Here is a 27,725-nt window from a genome sequence, read left to right on the forward strand (position 1 = left end):
AGTAATTCTAGCTTCCAAATGGAAATTATCATCTTAGAAATTTTTTATAGGCCATCAGCTTGACAATGTAATTCTGTTACAGATATTTTCCAATAACTAACTAATGCATGTCATTACAAAATCATGCATAGACAAGTGACTCATTCAAAGTGCAATGTGGATCAACATAATTTTAAGCATTATCTAAAATGTTCTTTGAATGGAATAATAAAGTAGGAACTATATTCTTTCCTTTTGGCTTTTTTTCACTCTGCATGTGTGAGTCATCCAACTTGTTGCATGCACCAAGTTTACCCACTTTTATTGTTGAAAAAATCCATTATGTGGATATTCTATAATTTGTTAATACATTCATGTGTTGATGGACATTGAGTATTTTGCAGTTTTTTACTATAACTAATAAAGCTGCTGTGAACATTCCCGTGAACATTCACGTACACATCTTCAATTTCTCCTGAGAAAATACCTAGGAGCAGAACGTATGGATCATATGGTAAGTGTGTATTTCACTTTTTAAGCACAGCCAAAACCTTTTCCAAAGTGTACTAAGTTAAAACTCTACCAACAGTGTACAAGAATATGAGTCCCTATCTTTTGCAATATTTAATATAGTCAGTCTTCTTAACTTTAGCCCTTTAAAATAGGGGTGTAGTGATAGCACATTGTGGTCTTATTTCACATTTTCTTGATGAATATTGTTGAATATGGTTTCATGTGCTTATTTCCCACCTGTGTAATTTCTTTGGTGAGTTGTCTGTTCAAATCTTTTGCCCATCTTGCTACTGAGTTGTTTTATTTTAGTATAGCTGTTCCTGTTTTGTTTTTTATTGAGTTTTGAGAGTTCAGTACATATTTTGACATGAGTACTTTATCAAAATGTGATTTGAATTTATTTTATCCCAGTCTTTGTCTTGTCTTTATATTCTCTTAATAGTGTCTCTTGAAAAATAGAAGTCCAGCTTATCAACATTTTTATGTGTTGTGCTTTTGGTATTATATTTAGAAAAATCTTACTTAAAATCTTTGTCTAACCCATGGAAACAAATATTTTCTCCTATGTTCTACCAGTTTTATAGTTTTAGGTTTTACATTAGGTTTATGAAATGTTTTAAGTTATTTCTGTTTAGCATACAAGGTATGGATCAAAGTTCATTTTTCTTTTGTATTTGGATAACCAATTGTTGCAGCATGATATACTGTGAAGACTATACTTGTCTTAAAGCAAAAACAATGCAGTAGAGAAAATACAGTCTTGTCAGTGGTGAAAACATAGTCTTCTTTGTTAAACACCAGTTGTCCATAGACGTGTGAAACTATTTCTGATCCTGTATTCTGTTCCACTAATGTACTTTTCTAATTTTACAACATATTTTCTTGATTATTGTAGACTTATAGTAAGCATTGAAATCAGGTAGTATTAATTCTCAAACTTTGTTCTTCTTATTCAAACGTACTTTACTATGCTAGATTATTTGAATTTCATTATGAATTTTAGAATTTGTATGTCAATTCCTATAAAAAACTAATAACATTTGAATTGGTATTATATGGATCCTATCAATTTGGATAGGATTGCCATCATAAAAATCTTCTGCCTTATGATCTATGAATTTGATACATTGTTCTACTTATTTAGAACTTTTTTTCACACTGTGTATTAGAGCCTTTTGCATATAGTTGTTGCATAAATTTTGTTATAATTTTTCATGCTATTATAAATGGTATTCCCTTTTTACTTTGTTTCTAAATGCTGTTGCTAGCATATAAAAATACAATTAGTCTTAGTTTTGCACCCCATAACCTTGCTAAACTCACTGATTAGTTCTAGTAGGCATTTTGTAGACACAGATATTCCATATATATGTATGAAAAGATCATCTAAGAATAAAGATAAATTTTGATGTCATGTTTCTGTTTTTATTTAGTTTAAAATATTTATTACTTTTATGATTTATTCTTTGATACATGGTTATTGTTGTGTGTTATTTATTTTCCAAATACTTGAGTGTTTTCTAGAGATCTATTACTGATTTCTAATTTAGTTCCATTGTATTCAAAGGATGCATTTTGTAAGACTTGAAACCTTTTACATTTATTGAGGCTTATTTTATAGCTCCAAAGATCTTCAATCTCAAGTTTCCCTATGCACTAGAAAAAATTTAAAAGAAGTGTATTCTGCTGTTTTTCATGAAATGTTGTATAAATGCTAAACTAAATTAGTTGACAGTATTTAAGTTTTATATCCTTACTGATTGCTACATGTTCATTTTTGAGAGGGCTGGTATTGCAATTTATGACTATAATAGTGGATTTCTTTACTTTCTTATAATTCGATTAAGTTTTTCCTTCATGTATGTTGGCACTCTATTATTAGGTGATAAATATTTAGAATTTCTATGCCATCTTAATGTAGACTCTTTACCATTAAGAGATCGCTTTCTTCAGAAGTGGCTAGTGATATTTTGGCTCTGAAATCTACTTTGCCTAATATTAATATAACCATTCCAGATTTCTTTTGGTTAATGCTAGCATTGGATATCTGTTTCTACCCATTTACTTTTAATTTATTTGCATCTTTATATTTTAAGTGTATTTACTATAGGCATACACTGCTATTTGGCTTTGCTGTTACATTAAAGCTGACAAATGCTTCCTGGTAAGTGTGGTACAGAGAACATTACTGTAATTACTCATATAGATTTAAGTCTGTCATATTGATATATATTTTCTGTATGTTCTGTCTATTCTTTGATGTGTTTTTTTTTTCTTCTTTTTCTCCCTACTTCTGTAGTTATGTTTGATATAACTGTGGTTCTAGTGATTATTAGCAGAGGCTGATATTACCATCTTTGGATTTAATGATCCCATGTAATTATTAAGGTTGCCAATCAACCTTAATTTAGAATGAATTTAGAGGATTTAGAAGGAATTCATTCTGAACTTTTGCAATCTTTATTAAATTACCAGGGTGCAGGTAGTGATATAAAAAATCCAAAATTAACAAATTTCTAATTTTCAACAAAAACCTAAAGGGTATGTTTTTTCTAAGTCTTGCTGAAAAGATGTACTGTACTCTGTTGCATAACCAGTTTCTGGTTGATTCAAATGTAAAAATCCCAAGAAATTTCAGATGAACTGAAACAATGGAGTATGATTTATACATAATTCATTATTTTTAGTATCATTCATTAATCATAATTATAATTCATTAATCACCAAAAAGTGCAAACTTATTTCAAAGTAAGTTAGAGAAAGCAGAAAGAAATATTGACATTATGACCTCCGAAAATGGAGATAATTGGATGACTTCTATCCTCATGGCTTATAAATTTGTAATATAGGAAGACCTGTTCTCTAGATTTCACTGTGGCCAATTTGGCATAGCCTGTGGTCTGCCTGGAAAAAACTTCTTTGTGTTGATGTATAAAACAAAGTTAAAGACCTATCTCCTTGGCATAATATGGCCACAAAGGGAAGGACACATATGGCTCTGGTTTAAGTATTTTTTTTCCCTAATGAATGTTCTTTCTGTTTTAAGGTACTAGGATCCGCCCCCCAACCATGCAAATATTTACAAAGCATATGCCTGATATTTTTTTTTAAGGCATGGGTCCCAGGAAATTGAAAAGGCATAATGCAGTATGCCTAGAATATTAATTAATAAAAGCTTCAAAGTGTTTTCTTCATTGTTGGTATCTTGAGACTTAGTCCTGGTTCTTACAAAGAGTAAGATATCAATAAGCATTTTTGAATAAACAAATGTCAAAACATTCCACATTTCCTTCAGAAGAGAAAACTCTTTCATGGTATTTTTCCCTTATTGACTTTTTCTGGCTTCAAGTTTACCATTCAATGTAGAAAACACTGAACCCCAGGATATAAATTATAGCCATTATCTGGGCTGGGAACACTAAACCCCCACCATCCCAGACAAGAACTTGCAATCGTGTTGTGGGGAAAGGACATAAAAAGATGATCCACAGTAAAATGTAAGAGTAAAATCATAAAAGCTATAGAAATTGAGAAAAGTGAGCAGATAAAAGGTAAGATATGAGTGGGAGGCTGACATTTGGGTGAAAGTAAGAATGGGAACAAAATACATTAAACGGGAATGTGTACCTTAAACTCCTATAGGCAAGTTCTGTGAACAAATCAATAGTTGTGTTTTGCTGGGTGGGGCTGGTGCATTTGTGTACTGAGAGCTAAATCTGAAGAGGTATCTAAGTGTTGAGTTATAAAAGACTATGAATGCCAGCCTATGACAAATGAATTTTGTGTTTTTGAAGCAAAACTGATGCGTGAAAATGGTATTAACAGATAATCAATTCACCAGAATTTGACAGATGGGTTGGAAGGAATAAATGGTAGAAGCAGAGTGACAATTAGCAGGCTTCAGCAATGGCCTCAGTTATGAGGTGGTCAGAACCTGGTAGTGATGATGGGAATCAGATGAAAGAAATGGATAAAAGAGCTAAAACAATGGGAGTTTAGCTATGGGGAAAGAGGGAATTTGAAATAAGTTCTCTAACAATTCAAACCCAAGTTCTTACAACAATGAGAGCAAATTTCAGTGGAATTAGAAGGTAACCATTTTGGAAAATGATGACAAATTCATCATTTTTAAATGTTAATTTTAAATATGCTGAATTTTGAGGTGAAAGATCACATAGGAAGAATTTTATAGAAGTTTTCAAATATCCTAGTCAGTAATTTAAATATAAGACAATGATGAACATTCGACTACATAGAAATAGAATTGGCAAATAAAGTCACAAAAGTGACTTTTGTGATAGAGAAAATGAGCATGAGATAAGGGCAGGGCTCCATTTATGTGGGCAGGGACCAAGCAGAGACCATGGGGAATATATTGGACAAATAAGTGGAAAACTAGAGCACTTTCATATAATGTAAAGCAAATAATGGTGCCCAAATTGCTGCACTATATTTACAGTTACAGAATGTCAGAGGAAAATAAAAATTGAGATAGAGCATGAGATTGGTGATTAGTGGGACATTGGTAAACAAACACAGGAGAAAGGTACAAATATTAGATTAGAAAGTAGGGCTTAATTAAGTGCACAAAATAATTGAAAACAAAATTCTATGAATATTGATTAGTACTAATGCAAAATTATATCTGGCTTTATTTTATTTAGTATTCATTTATGTTTAGTTAACATATCCATAGTTTATATTAAAATTCACTTTGTGTTCTATAGCTCTAGTTTTAAAAACATGTAATGTTATAAATCCACCATTAATTACAGCATCATAGAAAATAGCTTCATAGCCCTACAAACCCCATTCTTTTACTATACTGGTGCACCCCTCCTTCCCCTCCCCTTCTTGTGGCAACCCCTGATCATTTTACTGCATCTATGGTTTTGCCTTTTGGAGGATATAATATGGTTGGAATCTTACAGTATATAGTCTTTTTAGATAGGCTTCTTTCACTTACTAATATGAATTTAAGTTTCCTCCATTTCTTTTTGTGTGTGTCTTGATAGCTAATTTTTTTGTCACTGAATAACATATTATATGGATGAACCACTATTTATTCATTCAGCTATTGAAGAACACCTTAGTTACTTCTAAGTTTTAGCAACTATGAATAAAGCTGCTATAAACATTTATATGCAGCTTTTTGTGTAGATATACATTTTCAACTCAATTGGATAAATATGTAGGAGCATGACTGCAGGGTCATACAGTAAGGCTATGTTAAGATTTTTAAGGAATTGACAAACAACTTTTCAAAATGGTTATTGATAATTTTGCATTTTACAAGCAATAAGCGATAATTCCTGTTTCTCCGTATTCTTGTCAACATTTATTGTGAGTGTTTTTGGATTTTAGTCATTCTAATAAGTGTATACAATATCTGATAGTAGTATTCCACTGTCACAATTTTCAATTTCCTAATGACAAATTATGTTGAGCTTCTTTTCATATGCTTATTTGTCATCTGTATATCTTGTTGGTTAGGTATCTGTTCAGGTCTTCTATCCATATTTAATTCAGTTGTTTGTTTTCTTATTATTGAATTGTATGATTTATTTGTATATTTTGGATACAAGTCCTTCATCAGATAGGTGTTTTGCAAATATTTTCTCTCCATCTTTGGCTTGCATTTTCATTCTGTTAACAGTGTATTTTGCAGAGCAGAAGGTTTTAATTTAAAAAAAAAAAAAAAACAACCTATCGCATTTGTCTTTCATGGAATACACTTTTGGTTCCATTTAAAAAATCATTGCCAAAACCAATGTCAAACAGATATTCTTCTAGCTTATCTTCTAGAAATTTTATAGTTATGTACTTTATATTTAGGTCTATGATTCATTTTGAGTTAATCTTTGTAAAAGGCACTACATCTAGATTCTTTTTTTTTTATTGTATATGGATGTCCAGTTCTCCAGAACCATGTGTTAAAAAGACTATCCTTTATCCTTTAATTGCCATTGCTCCTGTATCAAAGTTGATAACAACTGACCCAGTTTTACATTCTTTTATCAACACCATACTGTCTTGATTATGCTACCTTTATATTAAGTCCTGAAGTTTGATAGTGTCTGTCCTCTGACTTTTTCTTCTTCTGTATCATGTTGGCTATTTTAAGTCTTTTGACTTTCCATATAAACTGCAGAATCAAAAGAACATATTGGAGAGGCACCTGGGTGGCTCAGTCAGTTAAGCTGCTCACTCTTGATTTAGGCTCAGGTCATGATCTCCTGGTTCGTGGGATCAAGCCCTGCAATGGGCACTGTGCTGACCATGGAAGCTGCTTGACATTCTGTCTCCCCTTCTCTGCTCCTCCCTCGCTTACACATGCACACTCTCTTTCAAAATAAATAAATAAACTCAAAAACAATACCTTACTGGAATTTTGACTGTGATTATATTAAACAGGTTGTTTTGGCAAGATTTGAAATTTTAGCAATATGGAGTCTTTCCATCCAAGGACATGGAATACCTCTCATATTATTTTGATTTTCTTGTACTTCTTTCATCAGAATTTTATAGTTTTCCTAATAAGGATCTGTACTTACTAATGTTATTTTATTTTTCTAGTGTTAATGTAAATGGTATTATGCTTTGAATTTTATTTTTTTTTTTAATTTTTTTTTCAACGTTTATTTATTTTTGGGACAGAGAGAGACAGAGCATGAACGGGGGAGGGGCAGAGAGAGAGGGAGACACAGAATCGGAAACAGGCTCCAGGCTCTGAGCCATCAGCCCAGAGCCTGATGCGGGGCTCGAACTCACGGGCCGCGAGATCGTGACCTGGCTGAAGTCGGACGCTTAACCGACTGCGCCACCCAGGCGCCCCTATGCTTTGAATTTTAAACTCCAATTTTTCATTGCTGGTATATAAAGTAAATGTCCTTATGAATTAGCCTGTTAACCTAAAAACTTGCTATAATAGCTTATTAACCCTACAAGCCTTTTGCTGATTCTTTGAAATTTTCTATATAGACAATGACGTCATTTGTGAAAAGACAGGTTTATGTCATCCTTCCCGTTTCATATGCATTTTTCCTTGTGTTATTGTATTAGCTAAGACTTTCAACACAGTATTAAATAGGAATGGACAAAGCATCTAGTCTCCCAACATTAAATATTACATTGACTGTAAATTTTTTATAGATTTAAGGAATTTATTAAATTATTCACAAATAATTTTCTAAATTCAGGACTGGTCTGAATGATTATGTGCAGGTGCACTTGTCCATCTGCAGATGAACTGGTTTCCATAGGAGACCACAATGATACAGTTTTGAGCCAATATGATTGCCTGCATATTCATATTTCTAGTATTTAATACTTTAATTTCAACATGGCTCCTTGTAGGCTAGCTAGTTCAACTTGACTAGAGAAATTATCAAGTTAAGCTAAAGTTAAAAATTAGAAGGCATCTGATATAATTGATTTAATATGAAAAAAATAGCTACTTAATTTACCTCTGGTCTATAATTTTGAAAAAAAGTACATTTTTGACAATTAGGGTATCTCAGGAGAAAAATAAAGAAATGGCTAGACTGGAATAAATCCAAGTTGCTTTTAAAAATTATTTTTTTTAGGAATGCCACAGTGGCTCTGTCATTTAAGTGTCCAACTCTTGATTTCAGCTCAGGTCATGATCTCATGGTTGTGGGACTGAACTCCATGTGAGACTCTGCACTGAATGTGGAGCCTGCTTAAAATTCTCTCTCTTCCTCTGCCCCCACCCCCACTAACACTCTCCCTCTCTCTCTCTCTCTAAAATAAAAATAAATTAATTATTTAAATAAAATATGGTTCTTTTTATTCACAGCTTTTTGAGGCGAAATTAAGGTATAATGAGATGAACTTTTTAAAAAACACACAATTTCATGTTTTGACTTATTGACTTCCCATGAGACCATCACTACAATCAAGATAATAAATATATCCATCACCCTCAACAGTTTCTATGTGTCTAGAAATCACCTTAGTTTTAGAAAGCTGCCACCATATTTTAGGGGTGGTTTAATGTAGTCCATTCCCTAATATAGATTGTTATAATAGATGCCTGACAATAAAATCTCCAAGGATCATCTGTTTATTTCTTATATTTTTCAAACATATTACAATGTCATTCAGGCTGTTATTACAACATATACTTCATATTGCCATATACCTAGCTCTGCTTTGGTAAACTCATAATTAACACTAAGAATATATTGATTAAGAAAGGCAAAATAAGTTAGTATCATTTTCTTTTTTTTTTTATTTTTTTTTTAACGTTTATTTATTTTTGAGACAGAGAGACAGAGCATGAACGGGGGAGGAGCAGAGAGAGAGGGAGACACAGAATCGGAAGCAGGCTCCAGGCTCTGAGCCATCAGCCCAGAGCCTGACGCGGGGCTCGAACTCAAGGACCGCGAGATCGTGACCTGGCTGAAGTCGGACGCTTAACCGACTGAGCCACCCAGGCGCCCCAGTATCATTTTCTTTTAAAAATTTTGTTGTTTTGTGGAAGCCAAACACCACACACACACAGTATATACATGATACAAAGGTAAATAATATTTACTTTTAACAGTATAAAGCTTACTATGTATTATATTACCATAGTAATATAAACTTACTATTGAGTATCTTATTATCTAATGGGAAGAGTGAACAAGTACTATAAGCAGAATCAATACATTTGAAAGTTACAACAAGATACTACTATATACCTGTTAGAATGGCCAATAGCCAAAATACTGACAATACCAAATACTGGTGAGAATATGGAGTAACAGGAAATCTCATTCATTGCTGATGGGAACGCAAAGTGGTAGAGTCACCTTGGAAGACAGTTTGACCGTTTCTTACAAAACTAAACATTATCTTATCATATAATCCAGCAATTGTGCTCTTTGATATTTGCCCAAAGGAGTTAACAACTTATGTCCACACCAAAACCTGCACACAAGCATTTATCATAGCTTTATTGTAAGTGCTAAAACCTAAAAGCAATCAAAATGTCCTTTAAAAGGAGAACAAGTAAATCAATTGTGATTCATGAAAAGACATGGAAGAAACTTAAACACATATTACCAAGTGAAAGAAGGCAGTATTAAAAGGCTACAAACTGTATGATTTCAACTATGTGACATTCTGGTAAAGGCAAAATGGAGAAAACTATGGAGGTAATAAAAAGATCAGTAGTTGCCAGGGATTTGGGGAGAAAAAGGGACGAACGGGCAGAACACAGAGGCAGTGAGAATACTTTGTATGATACTATAAAAATGGATTATAGATCATTATATATTTGTCAAAACCCACAGAATGTACACCACCAAAAGTGGGCCTTAATGTAAGTTATGGACTTTAAATGGTAATAATATGACAATTTAAACTCATCCATTGTAACAAATGTACCACTATGGTGGCCAATGTTAATAGTGGGGATTTTAAGGTGGGGTGAGGGGGGAGAGGCATGCCCTATATGGGAACTCTTTGTACTTTCTTCTCAGTTTTATGGTGACCTTAAACCTGCTCTAAAGTAATAAAGTTTATTCAAAACTCTATTTGAGAAAACTGTATTTCTGAAAAGATATTTCTGAAAAAATAATAAAAAAGACCGAAATACAGAGTAACACATCCCATGTTCATGAATTAGAAGACAATATTATTAAGATTGCAAAACTACTCAAAGTGGTCTACAAATATATCATTATTCATATTAAATTCATATGGAATTACAAAGACCCTGAAGAGCTAAAACAATAGAGAAAAACAAGGAGAAAAGTTGGAGAACCCATATTCCAATTAGTAACACTTACTACAAAGCTACAGTAATCAAAACAGTGTAGTACTGACGTAGGCTAGAAATCTAGACCAATGGAAGATAATTGAGAGTCCAGAAATAAACCCATGCATCTGTATCTAAATGATTTTTAACAAGACTGCCAAGATCTTTCAATAGGAAAAGAACTGTCTTTTCAAAAACTGTGCTGATGTAAGTGATGAATCACTAAATTCTACTCCTGAAACTAACATTACATTATATGTTAACTAACTGAAATTTAATAAACCTTTAAACTATTAAAAAAAACTGTGATGAAATAACCAGATATCTACATATAAAAGAATAGTTGAATCCCTACCTTACAGCATATTTAAAAAATAACTCAAAATGAACTAACAACTAAACATATGAACTAAAACCTTAAGACTCTTAGAGGAAAACATAAGATTGTTTCTTCATGACCTTGAATTTGGCAGTGGATTCTTAGATATGACACGAAAAGCATGGCCAAAGGAGAAAAACAAGAGGTAAATTGGACTTTACCAAAATTAAAAACTTTCATTCATCAAAGGACACTGCAAAGAAATGAAAAGGTGACTTACAGAATGTAATAAAATACTTGCAAATCATATTATATTAGAAGTGTAGAATATCCAGAATACACAAAGAACTCTTACAACTCAACAACAACAAAAAGTCAAACTGCCCAATTTAAAGAGGTCAAAGACTTGAAGAGCTGTTTCTCCAAATAAGATACAGAAATGACTAAGAATCACATGAAAAGTAGCACAAAATTAGTCATCAGAGAAATGCAAATCAAAACCAGAGGGAGATATTACTTCACACCCATTAGAATGGCTACTATTTGAAAAAAAATAATAAAAACAAAACAGCATATAATAACTATTAGCAAGGATGTAGAGAAATCAGAATCCTCATGTATTGCTGTAAGGATGTAAAATTGTTAAGCTACTGTAAAAAACACCTTGATAATTCTTCAAAAAGTTAAACATAGAATTACCACGTGACCCAGCAATTCCACTTCTATGTATATACCCCAAAGAACTGAAAACAGGTACTTAACAAATACTTGGACATGTATGTTCAAAGCAACACTATTTGCAATAGCCAAAAGGTCAAAACAGCCCAAATGTCTATCAATAGATGACTAGATCAACAAAATGGATCTATACATACAATGGAATAGTATCCAGCCAAAAAAATGAAGTATGAATACATACTACAACATAAATGACTCTTGGAAACATATTAAGTGAAAGAAGCCAGACCAAAAGGTTGCATATTATATGATTCCATTCATATGAAATACCCAGAATAGGTAAATTGATAGAGACAGAAAAGTGATGGTTTTCAGGAGCTGGAGGGTGAGAGCAGTAATGGAAAGTAATTGCTTTATGGTTATAGGGTTTTCGGTGGAGATTATAAAATATTTGGGAACAAGGTAGAAGGAGTAGCTGCACAATTTTATGAATGTACTAAATGACCCTGTATTGTTCACTTTAAAAAGGGTAAATTCTATGTTATGTGCACTTACATTAAAATTTTTCTTTTAAGTTTGAAGACATTAGAGAGTGAGAAAGGTAGGACTTGATCAGCCTCAGTCCTTGGAGGAGGAAAGTGAACACAAATAATTCCAGTATTTACTGGTTCTTCAATATTAAACCATTTGCTGAGTCTAAGCATTAGCTCAAAGGCTAGATGAGCTGAATGAGTAACTGACAGGATCAGAAGCTCAGCAAACTCTCTATAAACTGAAGAGGCTAAAAGTAGGTGTGGAATATGGGGGAAGAAATGAGAGTTCTGTTTCCAATAATGAAGAGAGGCTCAGAGATTCACACCCTGCAATAGGGATGAATTAGAAATAGATCAGCCTCAAATGGATAAACTCAGCTACAAATATCTCATTCCTAACTGGATTAAGGTTATGTGCTCCTACCCTAAAAGAAGGCCAGAAACAAACTTGAATTCTTTCTGGAGAAAGCAAAAATCACCCAGATGTCTAACAATAATGAATGTCTCTGTCAAGGTAATAAGAAGAAAGATAGGGTAGCAGAAGTGGAATGGCAGAGCAAAGATTACAGTGGGGTTAACCGAATCATCTACCAACAATCTGAGTGTGAAGGTAGGGAAGGAGTCAGAAGGAAGAGGCAATTTTGACTAAGAATTATAACATGCAGTGGTATAATTTGAGGAGGACATAACACAGGAGAAGTAAGTCTAGGAAATGAAAGAGCTAATAAGTTTGGATGGGATTTATTACACTTTGAAGTTCGTGTGGATTTGTTCCAGGTGGAGATGTGTCCTATTACAGGAAAAGTGTCTAGGAAAACAATATTTTTTATATGTCTGGACCCGACTCTTTGCATTTGCCATCACTGGGAAGCCTGAATATGCATGATGTGAATGCCACCTGTTAAAGTTCATCTGAAACAGCTATCCCATGAAAGTCTAAAATGCACAAATAGTCAGTTTGGTAATGAATTCTTCTAAGTACTTAAAGGAAAAACAAATGTTTAAGAGTGAAATGGAAGCATAACTTTACACATTTGAGGTAGTGTTAATAAAACTCACAGTCAATTCTTTTTTTAAATTTCTATCTCACTTACACAAAGTTTTAACAATATTTGAAAAGTGAATATAACCCAAAATTTATATTTTCAATTGTTTGCATGATTTTATCTAATTTATATTTATCTGAACACACTAAGTTCTGTTATTTTCTCTTTTTTCTGTCTCAGAATATTTACATAAAAATCCCTTTCCAAGTACTTTTAGCTCTTTCCACTGAGAAAAACTGGTTTATGAATCAGTCCTGAACCATATAAGGAAGCAAACAATTGGCTAAAATAATTAATTCGCTTAGAAACAGATTATCTAAAGTAAAACATTCATTTTTCACATTCAATACATATACCTTATAAATATATTATTTCATTCAATGCAATAAACAAAGTATGGCAAAGATCTAAAAATAGTGTTTATGTTGAATACACTGAAGAATGAATAAGAACAGCGTTTATAAGGCATTTCATAAGAGGAAAAGTTTACACTTTGGTTTTGGTAGAAAAGCCAATTTTTTTTTCTAATTGAAATATATCCATGTTCAGAAAAGTGGTGAAAAGAGTAGAAGTCAAGCAAAAACAACTGTTCCCGAATCTCAGCCTACCTACTTAGATTTTAGCCCATACACATGGCCTCCTTTCAGAAAGCTAGCTCCTTAATGAGGAGCAAAACCGGTGAAGATCACCAGACCCTGAGTGAGAATCACAACCAAGACCAGATGTAGTCTAGCAAAACACTGACAGGAAAGGGAGGTCAAGCAAAAGAAGGAATGAATTCTGCCAGGAAGGTGTTCCTGAAAGGTACAAAAACAAACAAACAAACCCCACTGTGATATAGGAGTAAAATGTTAGCAAGGGAGCAAAAGCATAACCCAAGGTTTAAAGATATGGATGTACCACACGGAAAAAGCAGAGCATGCTCCAATGTCTGGTGCCGCTGCAGAAAAGCCACCCTGTTACGTTAATATCTTATATATGGCAATTTAATTAGAAAGAAGAGGAAATCATTTTCCTACAAAAATTCATTGAGACATTTAAGACGGGTAGCATAAACAACCATGCTGATGTATCCTAGATTGGTAAAATTAATCTTTTAAGTGTCTTATATAAAACCAATTAATGGGAAATGTACATTGGATTGTATTTTGAATTACATAAAAGAATCATAATATAGGGCCAGCATAATTATATATGACTATGTTGTGAAATGTCACTTTGTGAAAGAGATACAATTTTAGTTGGCAATTTCTGCACGAGTATTTTCCGGATAAGACTAAAAATACTTAACATCATACACAATTTTCAGGAACTGGATTTATAGACATTTTAGAAAAAGAGCTACTACCAACAACAAAAGGCAACCCATATAAACACCAGATAGAAGGAGAAATGGAAAGCAAATACTTCCCCAGGAAAAGGAAACCTAGTATTAAAGGCAGAGTAAGGCATATTATGAATTTTTAGTGGAAAGCCACTATTGAAAAATAAGAAATTATGCTAACTAAACTAAAAATATGTCAGGTGGAATTATGTGTTTATAAAACACTTTTTTTGGTCTTATTCAGCCACTAAGGCAAAATTACATGGTATATCTTAATAATTTTCATCATCTGTCTTTATTCTAATCCTCTCCCTCTCTTGCCATGTTTCCCATACATATGAAAAAAAATTGTATTTCCATCTCTTATTTCCTGTTTCAGGAAGAAAAAATTTGAGTGATATATAATATGGTAATATCCTAGAAAAAAAGGTGCTCCCAAAGGTTAGAACTCAAAGTGATAGTTTTGAAATAGAGCAATTTAAATACTTAGGAAAATAAGTAAACAGGGCCCATCTCCCTGTTTCCCTCCAATTTCATTCAATGCTCCAACATCAAGGATTTGTTAACAACTGTCTTATGATTTTCAGCAGATTCTGGTTCCTTCAGTCTCACCAGACTCTCTGGGTTAGAGAATATATACACCAATATTGACATTTGGAAAACATACCTCACACCTTTTCATCCATCTAGATTTCACAAGGATGAGGCAGAGTGAAGTTTAGATGCAGTCACAACATCAAGTTCAGGGAACTGTTTCAGAATAGAATACCAGGATGAAAGTGCATAAAATGTCATAATTTACTATTGAGCCTGAAAATGAGAAAATGCTACTCAATTGGCATATTTGTATTTAGATTTTTATACACTGCCTTGCTGCAGAAAGATTTTTAGCCAAAATGAATTCTGAATGGAAGGGTCACCAAAATGAAAAATAAAATCGAATAATAATGTAGGTCCTTTATTCCTAAGGGTCTTTAAGAGAATTCAAAACACAAAGATTAAAAAAAAAGTCTAATAAAAGGCAAAGGAAGAAATAACATTTTTTGCTATTGACAGCAAATGAGTCCATGATTATATTCCTTATATTCTATACATTCATAAGGTTTGCTACATTCTACGTTGTAGGCCTCCCGGAGTCCCTCATTACCATGGGGAATCTGTAATACTAACCGTGCTGGGATTAGCCAATACTTTAGCATCTGCCATTCTGCACTTACAATACTACAGTGCTCCGTTTCCTTCTTTCAGATTTGGTCTTATTTTCTTAGATTTTTTTTTTCTTTTCCTCTATTGGATACATAAGGATAGAGATTATATATGGTGTTGAAATTTACTGGGACATGAAATCTTCTCTTCATATATGTAAAATGTCACAAATTGCCAAATGTTTATAAGGAGATTGGGCAGGGTTCCCAGACAAAGGGTGAGGATTTCAGTAGAGACTGATTGAATCTGTCTCTCTTGAAAATGTTCTTTCCAGTCTCCTGTCATGTGATGTGGATGATAAAAATGTGGGGAGGAGGAGGGCATCTAAAAATGTGGAAAATAACTATTAACACTCTCCTAGGGGAAACTGTTTTATAACTACATAGGTCTAGACAAATGCTTAGAACTTTGACACAGGTTTCAGGCACTGTATTACCTCCTTGGATACAGAAGAATGATAAATTAAATTATGAATCGAATTAGCCTTTTTAAAGGCTTATCCAAAGCATTAAAAGGCCTGGATAACTGTAAGTAGTCCCTGCAACAACTTGCTCTAATGTCACAAGCAGCAATGCTCCTAAATCATACACTCAGATAGAAGCCTTGATAAATCTGTTGGCAATCGGAATCAATTGAACCTGTAAAAGCAGGAACCTGGGGTACTGTATTTGACCCAAACTTCTAGAAGAAACTAAAAAAATTTTAAAAACCTATTATTTATCAGTGAGCAAAAGTAGATAATAAAATAAATTGATTTAAATATTCAGTTATAAGGCAAGGAACACACAAAATAAGTCATTGAACTAGAGTCTCTAGACAATCACATGACAGAGTCTAGACAAGAAAATAGCCCTGTGCTATCATAAAAGAAATCATTCATGAATGAATGTTGGTAAAATCCAATGTTTTTTATCCTACATACATTTGTTGAGTTACATATTTTAATGGTGATGTTAGTTAAAATGTATTATGGTTTGTTTGCTACTGAATCACTCACTATAAATATACATCTATACAACAGTTTCATTTTGCTATTAAAATTTTAAATTACATATAAAGGTATTTGAAAACATTATGAAATAATACTTAACTTTCTATTTAACCAAAATGACAATAGGAGATGTGAAAGACAAATACAGAAGATTACATGGTTGTGAATGAAACTTAGCTCTTTAAATATGGAAAAGACTGGGCTTTTTTTCTTTTTTTTAAGTAATTGAAAGCATGATAAAAAACAATGGGAAACATAGTAAATTGTTTTGATAAAACACAAAACCTTTACTGCCCAGACAGATTATTTAAAAAATAAAGAAAAATCTTTGTTTACAATTTCTTATCAAGGGCCAGCCAATAATCTAAGAAAATGTTGTTCTTTTAACTGAAAGAAAACCAAATTCTAGTATTACACTGGCATACTTTTGATATTAAACTCATTTTTTAAAAACTTAAATAAGTCCATTCCAATCTTAGCCAGCTTGACCAAACATAAATTTTCTTTCCTAAGATTCCTTTTCCAAAAACCTTCTATAACTTTTTATATATCCATTCAGTTTTTGTCCTAATTTTTTTTTCCTTTTTCTCTTTCTGAAAGAACCAGTCATTTTCTTCTCCTTATCTACTTTTTTTTTTATTTTTTTTAACGTTTATTTATTTTTGAGACAGAGAGAGACAGAGCATGAACGGGGGAGGGTCAGAGAGAGGGAGACACAGAATCTGAAACAGGCTCCAGGCTCTGAGCTGTCAGCACAAAGCCCGACGCGGGGCTCAAACTCACGTACCGCGAGATCATGACCTGAGCCGAAGTCGGCCGCTTAACCGACTGAGCCACCCAGGTGCCCCTCTCCTTATCTACTTTTTATTCACAGTCGTTTCCTTTCACACTTATTATTTCTAAATAGCTTTACTTATATATTCTGATTAGAATTTTAACCCTTAGAAACATAATTCCTAATGAAAACTAAGAAGTAAGCAACTGTGGATTGTCTGGTATGCTAACATTCTGGGGATTTTATAAATACATTAAATAATTTCTAGAAGTATATGCTTCTTCATAGTAAATTTTTCAATGTGGCACAAAATATGGGTTTATTAGGAGACCCATGCATCTTTAGTTCCTTAGTAAAAGGAAGTCCAAAGTGTATAAACCTGCATTCAGTAATTAATGTTTCAACATTTTATCTTTTTTGGAAATGATCTAGATATTCAATGAATATTCATCATTTAACTTATCTCAGTATAACTGCAAGGTTTCAAGTTAGCAAGAAGGTTCTGGAAACTATTTTTAAGTATACATACCATAAAACATAATTATTATCAAAAGGCTCATTAATAAACTTTTATCTTAATTATATCCACTTAACTTACTTGTTCTTAACACTATGTTTAGATTACACATGAAAATTTTATGAAGATATTAAATACTAACCATTATCTTAAGTTCTCTTTCTTGCTGAGAAATTCTGCAAGGGAGATAAGGTAAGCTTACTTGACTTGCAATAAACTTAAAGAGAATTGGGGCGCCTGGGTGGCTCAGTTGGTTAAGCGTCCGACTTCAGCCCGGGTCACGATCTCGCGGTCTGTGAGTTCGAGCCCTGCGTCGGGCTCTGGGCTGATGGCTCAGAGCCTGGAGCCTGCTTCCGATTCTGTGTCTCCCTCTCTCTCTGCCCCTCCCCCGTTCAAGCTCTATTTCTCTCTGTCTCAAAAATAAATAAACGTTAAAAAAAAAAAAAAAAAAACTTAAAGAGAATAAATGTTGTATGCCTGCATTACGTTTAATATTGATAGTTCTTTTTTTTTTTTTTTTTGAGAGAGACAGACAGAGAGAGAGACCAGCAGAGTAGGGACAGAGAGAGAGAGAGAGAGAGAGAGAGAGAGAATCTTAGGCAGACTCCATGCCCAATATAGAGCCTGACTAAGGGCTCAATCTCACAACTGTGAGACCATGACCTGAGCCAAAATCAAGAGTGAGACACTCAACTGACTGAGCCATCCAAGTGTCCCTTAATAATGATGGTTCTAAAAATATGCTTGTTTTAATTAAAATAACAAACTTAAACTAGTATTTGTTTACTGAAGAGAATCCTGGACCATGTGAACTTGAAAACTATTTGGCTCAGTGTTTCTACATTTCTGAGAGTTTTTTTTTTTAATTTTTTAAAGTTTATTTTTTGAGAAAGAGGGAGAGGGAGGGAGAGAGAGAGAGAGAGAGAGAGAGAGAAAGATGAGTGAGGGAAGAACAGAGAGAGGGAGACACAGAATCTGAAGCAGGCTTCAGGTTCTGAGCTATCAGCACAGAGCCCAATGCAGACTCGAACTCACAAACTGCGAGATCATGGATCACAAACCTGAGCTGAAGTTGGATGCTTAACCAACTGAGCCACCCAGGGCGCCCCAAGAGTATTCTCAATTACTTTCTTTATTCCAATGAAATAAAGATTTTTACAAATTACTTTTGGCAATACCATCCGGAGGTAGGAAAAAAAAACACGTTTATTACATACATACATAGACATATGCACATAAACACACAGATGGACACAAAGAGAGATCTTATGGCTCTGGCTTCCTAGAGGAGACGGCACCTCAAAGGCATAGAGAAAGGATGCAAGTTTCTCCAAGAAGGGCTTTTGTTATCATCTAAAATCAGATCTTTCATAATACCTGCAAGCTTTTATCTCAGGGAAAAGACCTTCAACTAAGATGGATATTAAAAGACTCCTATATTCTGGATTTAGAACTCTGTGTCTTTGTTTTAGTAAATCCTACCACAAAGGCTTCAAAATATTTTGTTTTTTTCACTGTGTGCATAGTTTCATTGATGTTTAGGGGAGAACTGAAAAAAAAAAGTTTCTATCATTTTCTGAATATCAGCTCCAATTTGGCCAACCTGACAAATATTTTGTCAGGTTTCGGCTGAGACAAACACTAATATTCCTGTCAGTATTGAAAAATTTGACAGACACAAGAGGCATCCCCAAAGAGGTGCAAATGATGCTTCCAATATCCAGAGCCATTCCCAAAGATAACCACAAAAAAGAAAGAAAGAAAGAAAGAAAGAAAGAAAGAAAGAAAGAAAGAAAGAAAGACTTAGACAATTGCTCCCCAGGTGGCAGCAGCTAGTAGGACCCTAGCCACAAATGGAGTACAACCCAAAATCCTCTCTGGCTATATTTTGAGTGCCACTACCCTGTTGGGTGATCTGCCTACACACCCACAAGTCCACATGTGCTAATCAGGCAGCAAGGTAAGTCAAGTTCTTAGGACACCAAATGAGACAAACAAGAAGGCAGAGAAAGGACTGACAACCAAGGGTTTCCCGAAAGCAAAATGCACAAGCCACAATTCAAAGATCTAATTCTTACAAATGGTTTTTTTAGCTGCCAGTCTGAAAGGAGCAATGTAAAATTTTCTTTCTCTCTTGACCTGGCACCACAGACAGAGATTTGGGAGAAGTGACTTTGACAAGAACTCTTATCGTTTGCTGACTTCTACAGTTTTCCCAGGATGCCCTCTGCAGGCTCTGGAGCAAGTTGGGTGTCTCAGTGGATCTCATCCTGGTCACTAAAAACTGTAGAGAAGGAAAAGCAATTTTCCCTCTACTCTATATACTGGGTGCTTGGCTAAGACCCCTTTTTCTCTAAGGGTACCTTATAAATGGATAAGTATATCTAGGTGAAAAGTTCTCTGCTGTGGACACCTTAATTCAAGATTACCTTTGTTAAAACAAAAATTTAAAACAAAATTTTACTTACCTAAGGCTTCAATTCCAGCTTAAGTTGGACTTAGTTTGACACTATACCTGGGGCAGTTTCTAAGTGGAACCCAGATTGACTATGGCCAGTTTCTGGACCCAGTCCAGAAAAAAGAAATACTTGAAGTCTGAAAGCACATAATGCAAAATGTGGAGAGGCAGGATCTGAGAGAGACCTACCCACAACCTTGAGGCTGAGAGAAAAGCAACAAGCTCAAGGGGCCCAACAGCTACCTGTGTCTAGCTGTTCACCGTTCCTAGAAGCCCAAGGGGATCTCCTTAGGTTCCCTCCTCTGACTGTGGAGCTATTAAAAAATAAGCTGAGCACATTAAAAAACTTAAGAGTTTACTTGATCAAAATTCAACTCAAATTTGGCAACATTCAATCAAGCAGATAGGAAAGAACTCTGAGGAGCCATATAAAAAGAAAGACTTTTATAGACAGAAGGGAGCCGGAATAAGAAAGTGATAGGGGACGAAAAGTAGGTTGGTTATTGCAACATTACTTTCCTTCAGGGGATGGCAGGGATCTATCAGGCAGATGACCTAACTTAGGCCCATCTGGCGATTCCTTCTTGACTGGTTTTAGATTTCATTTCTGAGAGAACTGAAACTGTAATTAAGTCTCAGTTTGGTGACAGAGGGCTTAGCATAAGTGACTTCATTTGGGGCCTAAGTCTTGTTTTTAACACTTCTTAAACAAATCATAGTATAATACAGATTTTTTTTTTAATTTTTTTTTAACATTTATTTATTTTTGAGACAGAGAGAGACAGAGCATGAATGGGGGAGGGTCAGAGAGAGGGAGACACAGAATCTGAAACAGGCTCCAGGCTCTGAGCTGTCAGCACAAAGCCCGACGCGGGGCTCAAACTCACCGACCGCGAGATCATGACCTGAGCCGAAGTCGGCCGCCCAACCGACTGAGCCACCCAGGCTCCCCTAATACAGATTTTTTAATGCAAAGGCAATTAGCTATGTTAAATTAATTAAACATCTAGAGGCCATTAGACTGATGGCTCTAATACTATGGTGGCCTGCATAAGTGAGCACACAAAAACCTAGGCGTATAAATGCCTCCGGGTTTGCAAAATCAAAATGCTAAATCCATCCATTCACAAAGAGCCAACTAGGCTTTAATCTGTAACTACTCAATAATTTCCTTCCTTTGTTTCCTTCTTTTCTCTATAAAAATGTCTCCCCCTAGCTCCTGTAAGTGGAGTGCTCCTAACTACTTCCAGTTGGGCAATGCCCCATTTGAATCACTTCTTGCCCAAACAAATCCCTATGATTCTTAATATGCCTCAGTGTATCTTTTAACAGCTCCAAATTACTTTTTATTATTTTTTCATATTGTCCTTTGATATTTAAGCTTCCAGTTCTGTGCATAGCCCTGTGCTTGGCACGTCTGATTTGATAATTCTAATCCACTGTGGGATGAGAAACAAGTTAACTGAGCAACTGAATAATGTATAAGAATAAGCTTCTTGCATTTAGTTCCTTGGCTTTAACAGATCCATGAAATTCATGATGAAGAAGAAGGTTTTAAACTTCCTGTTTGTGGCTCCGTTTGCCTTGACTATTGTGGCTGAAGTACTAACTGAGACCAAGCAGTATGTAAATTATGATATTTTACTATGCCAATTGCATTTCTTTTGAGATTAGATGTGCTAATAAAGGAAGTCCTTCTACCTAATATACTTGTTTTGGGAAGAGGCTGTTTTTGAAATAGTTAAAACACAGGCTTTAGGGTGCAAAAGACTTGCTTATGAGCCCCGGTTCTGTCAGTTAGTGGCATGTGACTTTAGACAAGACACTTACATTTACTGAACACAACTATCTCACCTGGAGCCTAGGGCAATACTGGACTCTAAAAGAGCTGCTGTAAGGCTTAAACAATATAATGTATTAATTATATTGCAAATAGCAGTAGGTCACACACAATAAGCAACAACAAATCTAGATTCTTATAATGAAGACTTTTTATTGTAGTAGACATGTCTATACTCTTTAAAAATTGAGAAGTTTTTCTACCTTGCTTTATATGAGTTAGCACCATATCAAATGAGTGTTATCAAAAATCAGTGGTAAACCTATGAGGGCCTGCAATACTTCCTTTGAATTTATATATATATATATATATATATATATATATATATATATATGAAGATATAAATGAAATAAATTGGTCGTTTGACTCTGGAGGGAGCTAAACAACTCCAATGAGGTCTGTTTACTCTGATAATAGAATGGGTTCCATTTAGTAGTAGTTAAACCTAATTTTGCAAAAATTAATTTATGTACTTTGGAATTGGTGATTACATTTTTCATCTCACTGTTCTTCCTTCATGGACGTTTCAGAAAAGAAAATACAATTGGGAAGATATTTTAGTAGGAAATACAGAACTTTGATGTAGCCTATGTCCCTGACTTAAGGTAAAGCTTTATTCCATTGTTGATAGAAGTAGTTTGAAAATCTTAAAGTTTTGCTGTGCAATCTGAACTTTGCAACACCCCAAAAATGGAACACTTACCTGCCATGCTTAAATTCCATTTTACATAATTATGCCTTTTTTTTCAACAAAATGTAGTCATTTTAGACCATGGTAAGCTTGACACCTGATTTTACTTTAACAGCACCTGCCCAAAGCATAATTAGCAATCCACTCTTGAAAAAGGACTTCCATACTGCACAGATGGCATTCCTCATACCAGACAAGCAACGATGAATGTTTGGAAACCAGCCAAACTGTCTGCAAAAATTGTGAGAATTTCAAGACTGACATCTGAGCAAAAGGAAAAATTTCCCTTTTCTCTCAAACCATAAGTGAACATCTGTTAAACCCTATTCTCCTTAACTTTTCTATTTAGTCTCATCCGACTTGATATATTTTTAGTGCAATTTCAAAGGCTGTAACCAAATTTTTTTTATCTTGTGACACCCATATAATGGCCATTAAAAAAATGTTCCAGAGCTACATTTTACAACTAATTTAGATTTACAGGTATTTCTTTGAAAAGATCATGTCATTTCATTCATGCATTAATTCAACAAATATTTATTGATTACAACAACATGTCAAGAGCAGAATCGGTGTTTATAATTGTGCAAATCATGCATTGCACAACTCCAGGGGATGACATTCACATCATAATTACTATGTCGTTTTACAATGATCATTATCATCACCAGGTGTTGGCATTCTAATAATTTGAGGCAGAAGTGACCTTTTCTAATTCATAAAAATCCAAGATATAGGCTGGTGGTGGAGCTTCTAGGGACTGTTTAAGATGCTAGAGACATGGCAATGAACACAGCGAAGTTCTTGCCCTCATGAAGGCTGAAATCAATAACGGGAGGAACTAAACAGATATTTACCTAAAACTAACAGGAAAAACAATATGACTTAAAGGGGTAGAACGTGACAAGTGGTGCCATTTTATTTAAGAAGATCAAGGATTGTCTAGGAGGAAGTAGAGACCTAAAAGGGATGAGGGAATAAGTTCAAGATATATGTGATGGAAAAGTATTCCAGGCAAAGAACTAGGGAATGCAAGACTGAAATGAAAGAGTACTCAGGGTAGACAAGGGTAGGCAGGAAGTAAGAATGATTGGAGCTGAGGCCATGCAGAGGAAGTGCTGGCAGACAAGTGAGTCACAAATTTGTGGTCAGAGCTGACTACCTCGAGGCCCAGGTAAAGGTTTTAGTGTTTATTCTCAGCCCCTGGAGTGTTTTGTGTAAAGGAGGGACATGATTTGATTTGCTTTTTTAAAATGTCTACAAGTGTTTCATTATGGACTACAGCTTTCAGTTGAAATTTTACATTTGCAAAGTCACCATGAACCACTTATTAATCTGATTTGCATTTTAAAAGAATGACTTTGGCTGCAGTGTGGAGAATTAATCAATTAATTAATCAATTCCAGCAGATTAATCAATTAATTAATGAATTACAGCAGAAGAATGGAAACAAGGACAGCTGTTTTCATGAGTCAGGTTTCCCTACATGGTTTAAGTAGCTTCAATACAAGACCAATTCTTCTGTGCCCCTGCCTAGGGAACCACCTACAATGTCAAATGCTGTTTGACAAAGAGTCACTGTTTCATATGGCTTTGTTCATGAAATTATTATTTTTTTAATTGCAGATGAACTTTCTTTAACTTTGAACATGTTAATCAAAATTATTTGAACTTCTTTAAAAGTCACTTTAAAAATATATTTTATAATTGGATTATTGATTAGCAAGAATGACAGAAAATGATAGGTGTACTCAAATTTCTAAAAGAATGACTTACTGGAAAGTTTCTATATAATCTAATAAAATTCCATGTAATACTCTAACAAACTTCTAAAATATATATAATTTCAAGGAAACAGCAATAAAATCGTAACTGGTGATCAAAATAAATATCCAAATATGGAGTGTAAATGATTAGAATCATTACTGGTTTTGCCACAGTACCTTGAAAATCTGCTGGCAGAAATAAAATGATAGTTGAAAATACAGAAAGTGTGGCTCATAAATGTCAGCCAGTCCTTGTTAAGTGCTTCCTCTCTTAAAGATTCTCCAAGAGCAGCTTTACCAGACTCATTTTTAAAATGCTTTTATGGGGACACCTGGGTAGCTCAGTCAGGTTAAGCATCCGACTTCAGCTCAGACATGATCTCTTGGCTTGCGAGTTCAAGCCCCGCATCTTGCTCTGTGCTGACAGCTCAGTCTGGAGCCTGCTTGGATTCTATGCCTCATTCTCGCTCTGCCCCTCCCCTGCTCATGGTCTGTCTGTCTCTGTCTCTCAAAAATAAATTAAAAAAAAAAAAAAAAAAGAGAAAGCCATGCAAATAATTTACAGGGATTAGTAGTTTGATTTTAAATGTATAATGTAAGTGTGACATTGCATCAAAAAAACTGGACAAGTAGTCATAGATTTTCAAAATTAACATTTGTAATAAATTTAAAAAAATAACATTTAGAGTAAATATAAAAAATAAAATAATATTTAATGTTTTCAACTATCAATATCACTTACACATATGAAGAAACACAATATATGTTTAAATAACTTTAGGATAACCAAATTATTCCTAAACCATGTGATTTCTTTTTCATTTGAATCAAAAACATTTTTATAGTAATTTTGTTCATAAGTGGCAGAAATATAAAGTACAGCCCAAGCTTGATATTACTATATACTCAAATCACTGTATCACACCTTATATGAAGTGGATGTGATAATAATTTCTATTTGCAAATACACTGGGTTTTGGAAATTTTTTCTGGAAACCATCCTTAATAAAAGTAAACATTAAATGGGGATTTACTGAGTTGGTTGAATACAATATGATGCAATGAAAAATTTTGGGTGGCTGGTGGGGGGGTCTGGGTGTCTCAGTCAGTTTAGTGTCTGATTCTTGATTTTGGCTCAGGTCATGATCTCATGGTAGTGATATGGGGCCCTATGTGGGGCTCTGTGCTAAACCTGGAACCTGCTTAGGATTAGTTCTCTGGCCCTCCCCTGCTCAAGCATGTGCATACATATCTCTCTGTCCCTCAAAATTAATAAATAAGCTTTAAAAAACAATTTTTTCTTTATTCTTTTCTTGACTCTGGTTTCAAGCTGGATTTGAATAAAACCTAGCTATTAAGGAGAAAAATGAGATACAAAAGAAAACCCCTTTGCCCTCTGAAATGTACCCTTAAAATATTTAACCATTTTAAATGTCAAGAATATTGTAAAAAATATACGATAATAGAGAATCACTTAAAGAAAAGCCATGTTTAAGTCCCAAAACACATTTTTTATAGGTTTTCAGGGTTTGCTGTAGCAATATTTTTTCTGGAGTTGTTTTATTCCTTTGTCTACTACCTCTAGCATTATTTTGCAAGAACTGAAAGCAGAAACGAAGTACCCATGGAGAAGGACTGTTCTTCAATATTCTGCTCAACTTTAGGTAGGGAACATAAAACATAACAAAAAAGCGCACTCTTAAAACCCTTTCTTAGTTTTTTGCAGATCAATGTTGCAGATTCCTAATGTGCTTAAGATTCGAAAAGTTTAGAATATCAAACTAAATATTAAGTTCTAAGTAGTCATAAACTTTTATAAGTAGATTGCATTTTGCTGAAAACAAAACAAAAGGAGGTTCCAAGAAAATATAATTACAGTATCACCCAAATGGTTCAAAGAACTATACCAATTGAGTATTTGTGTTTGATAGTTTAAACACTGCATTGTAATCTAAATATCACTCACTCCAATATTTAACTTATTTATCTTAATGACATTTTATTAGAAAATAGGTTACGGAATAAATGACATATTCTTAAAAATCACCAGCCTAAGTATATTTAGAAATCAAGGTGAAAACATATTACAGTAAATATTTCTAATCACTAACTTGATACTCTACTGGCTTGTTACTGATTTTATTTTAGTTTCATAGTTTCCTCTAAACTTCCCTAAGAAGAAAATTAGCATTTGTCATTACAATTATGCTAGTAATTTTTTAAAGGTTAGGAAACCAGTAGCATTAAAAACATAAAGGGAGTGGCCAAGATGGCTGAACAGCATGGAAATGCTGTTCTCCTCCCTGAAAAGCAGCCAGATCAATACCAAACCATTTTGCACACCTAGAAAACTGATCTGAGGATTAACACAACGATCTGCACAACATGAACCACAGAACTCGGCAGGTACACGGCGCAGAGAAGTGAACTGGAGGAGAGAGAAGCCGTGTGGGGCAGGGAGCTATTTTATTTTTACCTGAGGAGAGAGGACAGAGATGGGGAAGCGGGGGCGGGGGGCAGGGGGAGGGAAGAGTATGGGAAAAGCACCCCCCACCAAAAGCAGCTGGAGAGAAAGAGGAGTGGAAACAGCCACAAGGGAATGGACAAAAAAGGGAGAAAGGAGAGGGTTTAAATTCCGTTAAGATACTATAAGCAGGGGAGCACAGAGTCTGAAACTTCACAGCTCTATACCTGGTGGTGCTCTGGTGGGAAGGACGAATCCCCAGCAGATAGCGCGGTCCGAGGGGTTCTTGGGCCACATGGAGAGAGGTGGATACCCTGCTGGGAGGCTATGTGGCCTCCTCACAGCAAAGGTCCCAGCGGACCCCGGAGAATGGCTACATTCGCTGGCGCTGGAACAAGGATGTTAAGGGTGAAGCCTGGTGCCAGGAGTGTTGCAATTTACCAGAATCCCCGAAAAACTGCTGCTACAAGATTGTGCAAACTTTTTCTGGGGCGAGCTGACACCAGCACGCAGTCTCTGGGCATCCGCAGCAGCACAGTCTCACAAATGTACCTGCGGGCAGGCGGGCACCTGGCCTTTTCTTAGGGAGACCCTCCCCCAGAGAGTCTGAGCGGGTCAAAGCCACAGTCCCTCAAAAGTGAGGGATTGGGAAACACAGCCCCATCTGAGATAAAACTCAGGAGGAGATGCTGCCGGGCAGCCTGACAGCTTGGTCACCGACAGTGTAGAAGCGGAGAGTGGATGGAAGCCAGAGACAAAGGAGGGGTGCTTGATTGCTGGTCGGGGTGAAAGCACAAACTTCTGATACTAGAGACTGGGTGACGCCATTTTCCCCCGTCCCACGCGTACACGCACA

General features: G+C 34.8%; 1 protein-coding gene across 5 annotated transcripts in view; it reads right to left on the bottom strand.

The window, feature by feature from the left end:
• AGMO (alkylglycerol monooxygenase) overlaps positions 1 to 27,483 on the bottom strand; it is a 383,631-nt gene extending 356,148 nt beyond the window's left edge. For 4 of the 5 annotated variants that reach the window (XM_045494981.1, XM_045494979.1, XM_045494977.1 and 1 more), the window contains exon 1: positions 27,097 to 27,483. The gene's annotated coding sequence lies outside the window, so the exon portion shown is untranslated. Of the gene's footprint in view, positions 1 to 14,828; positions 14,912 to 27,096 lie in introns of all 5 variants that reach the window. The other variant, XM_045494978.1, reaches the window with a different exon arrangement.
• Positions 27,484 to 27,725: the final 242 nt, after the last annotated feature.

Source organism: Leopardus geoffroyi, chromosome A2 (assembly GCF_018350155.1).
Source record: "Leopardus geoffroyi isolate Oge1 chromosome A2, O.geoffroyi_Oge1_pat1.0, whole genome shotgun sequence".
Lineage (NCBI taxonomy): Eukaryota > Metazoa > Chordata > Mammalia > Carnivora > Felidae > Leopardus > Leopardus geoffroyi.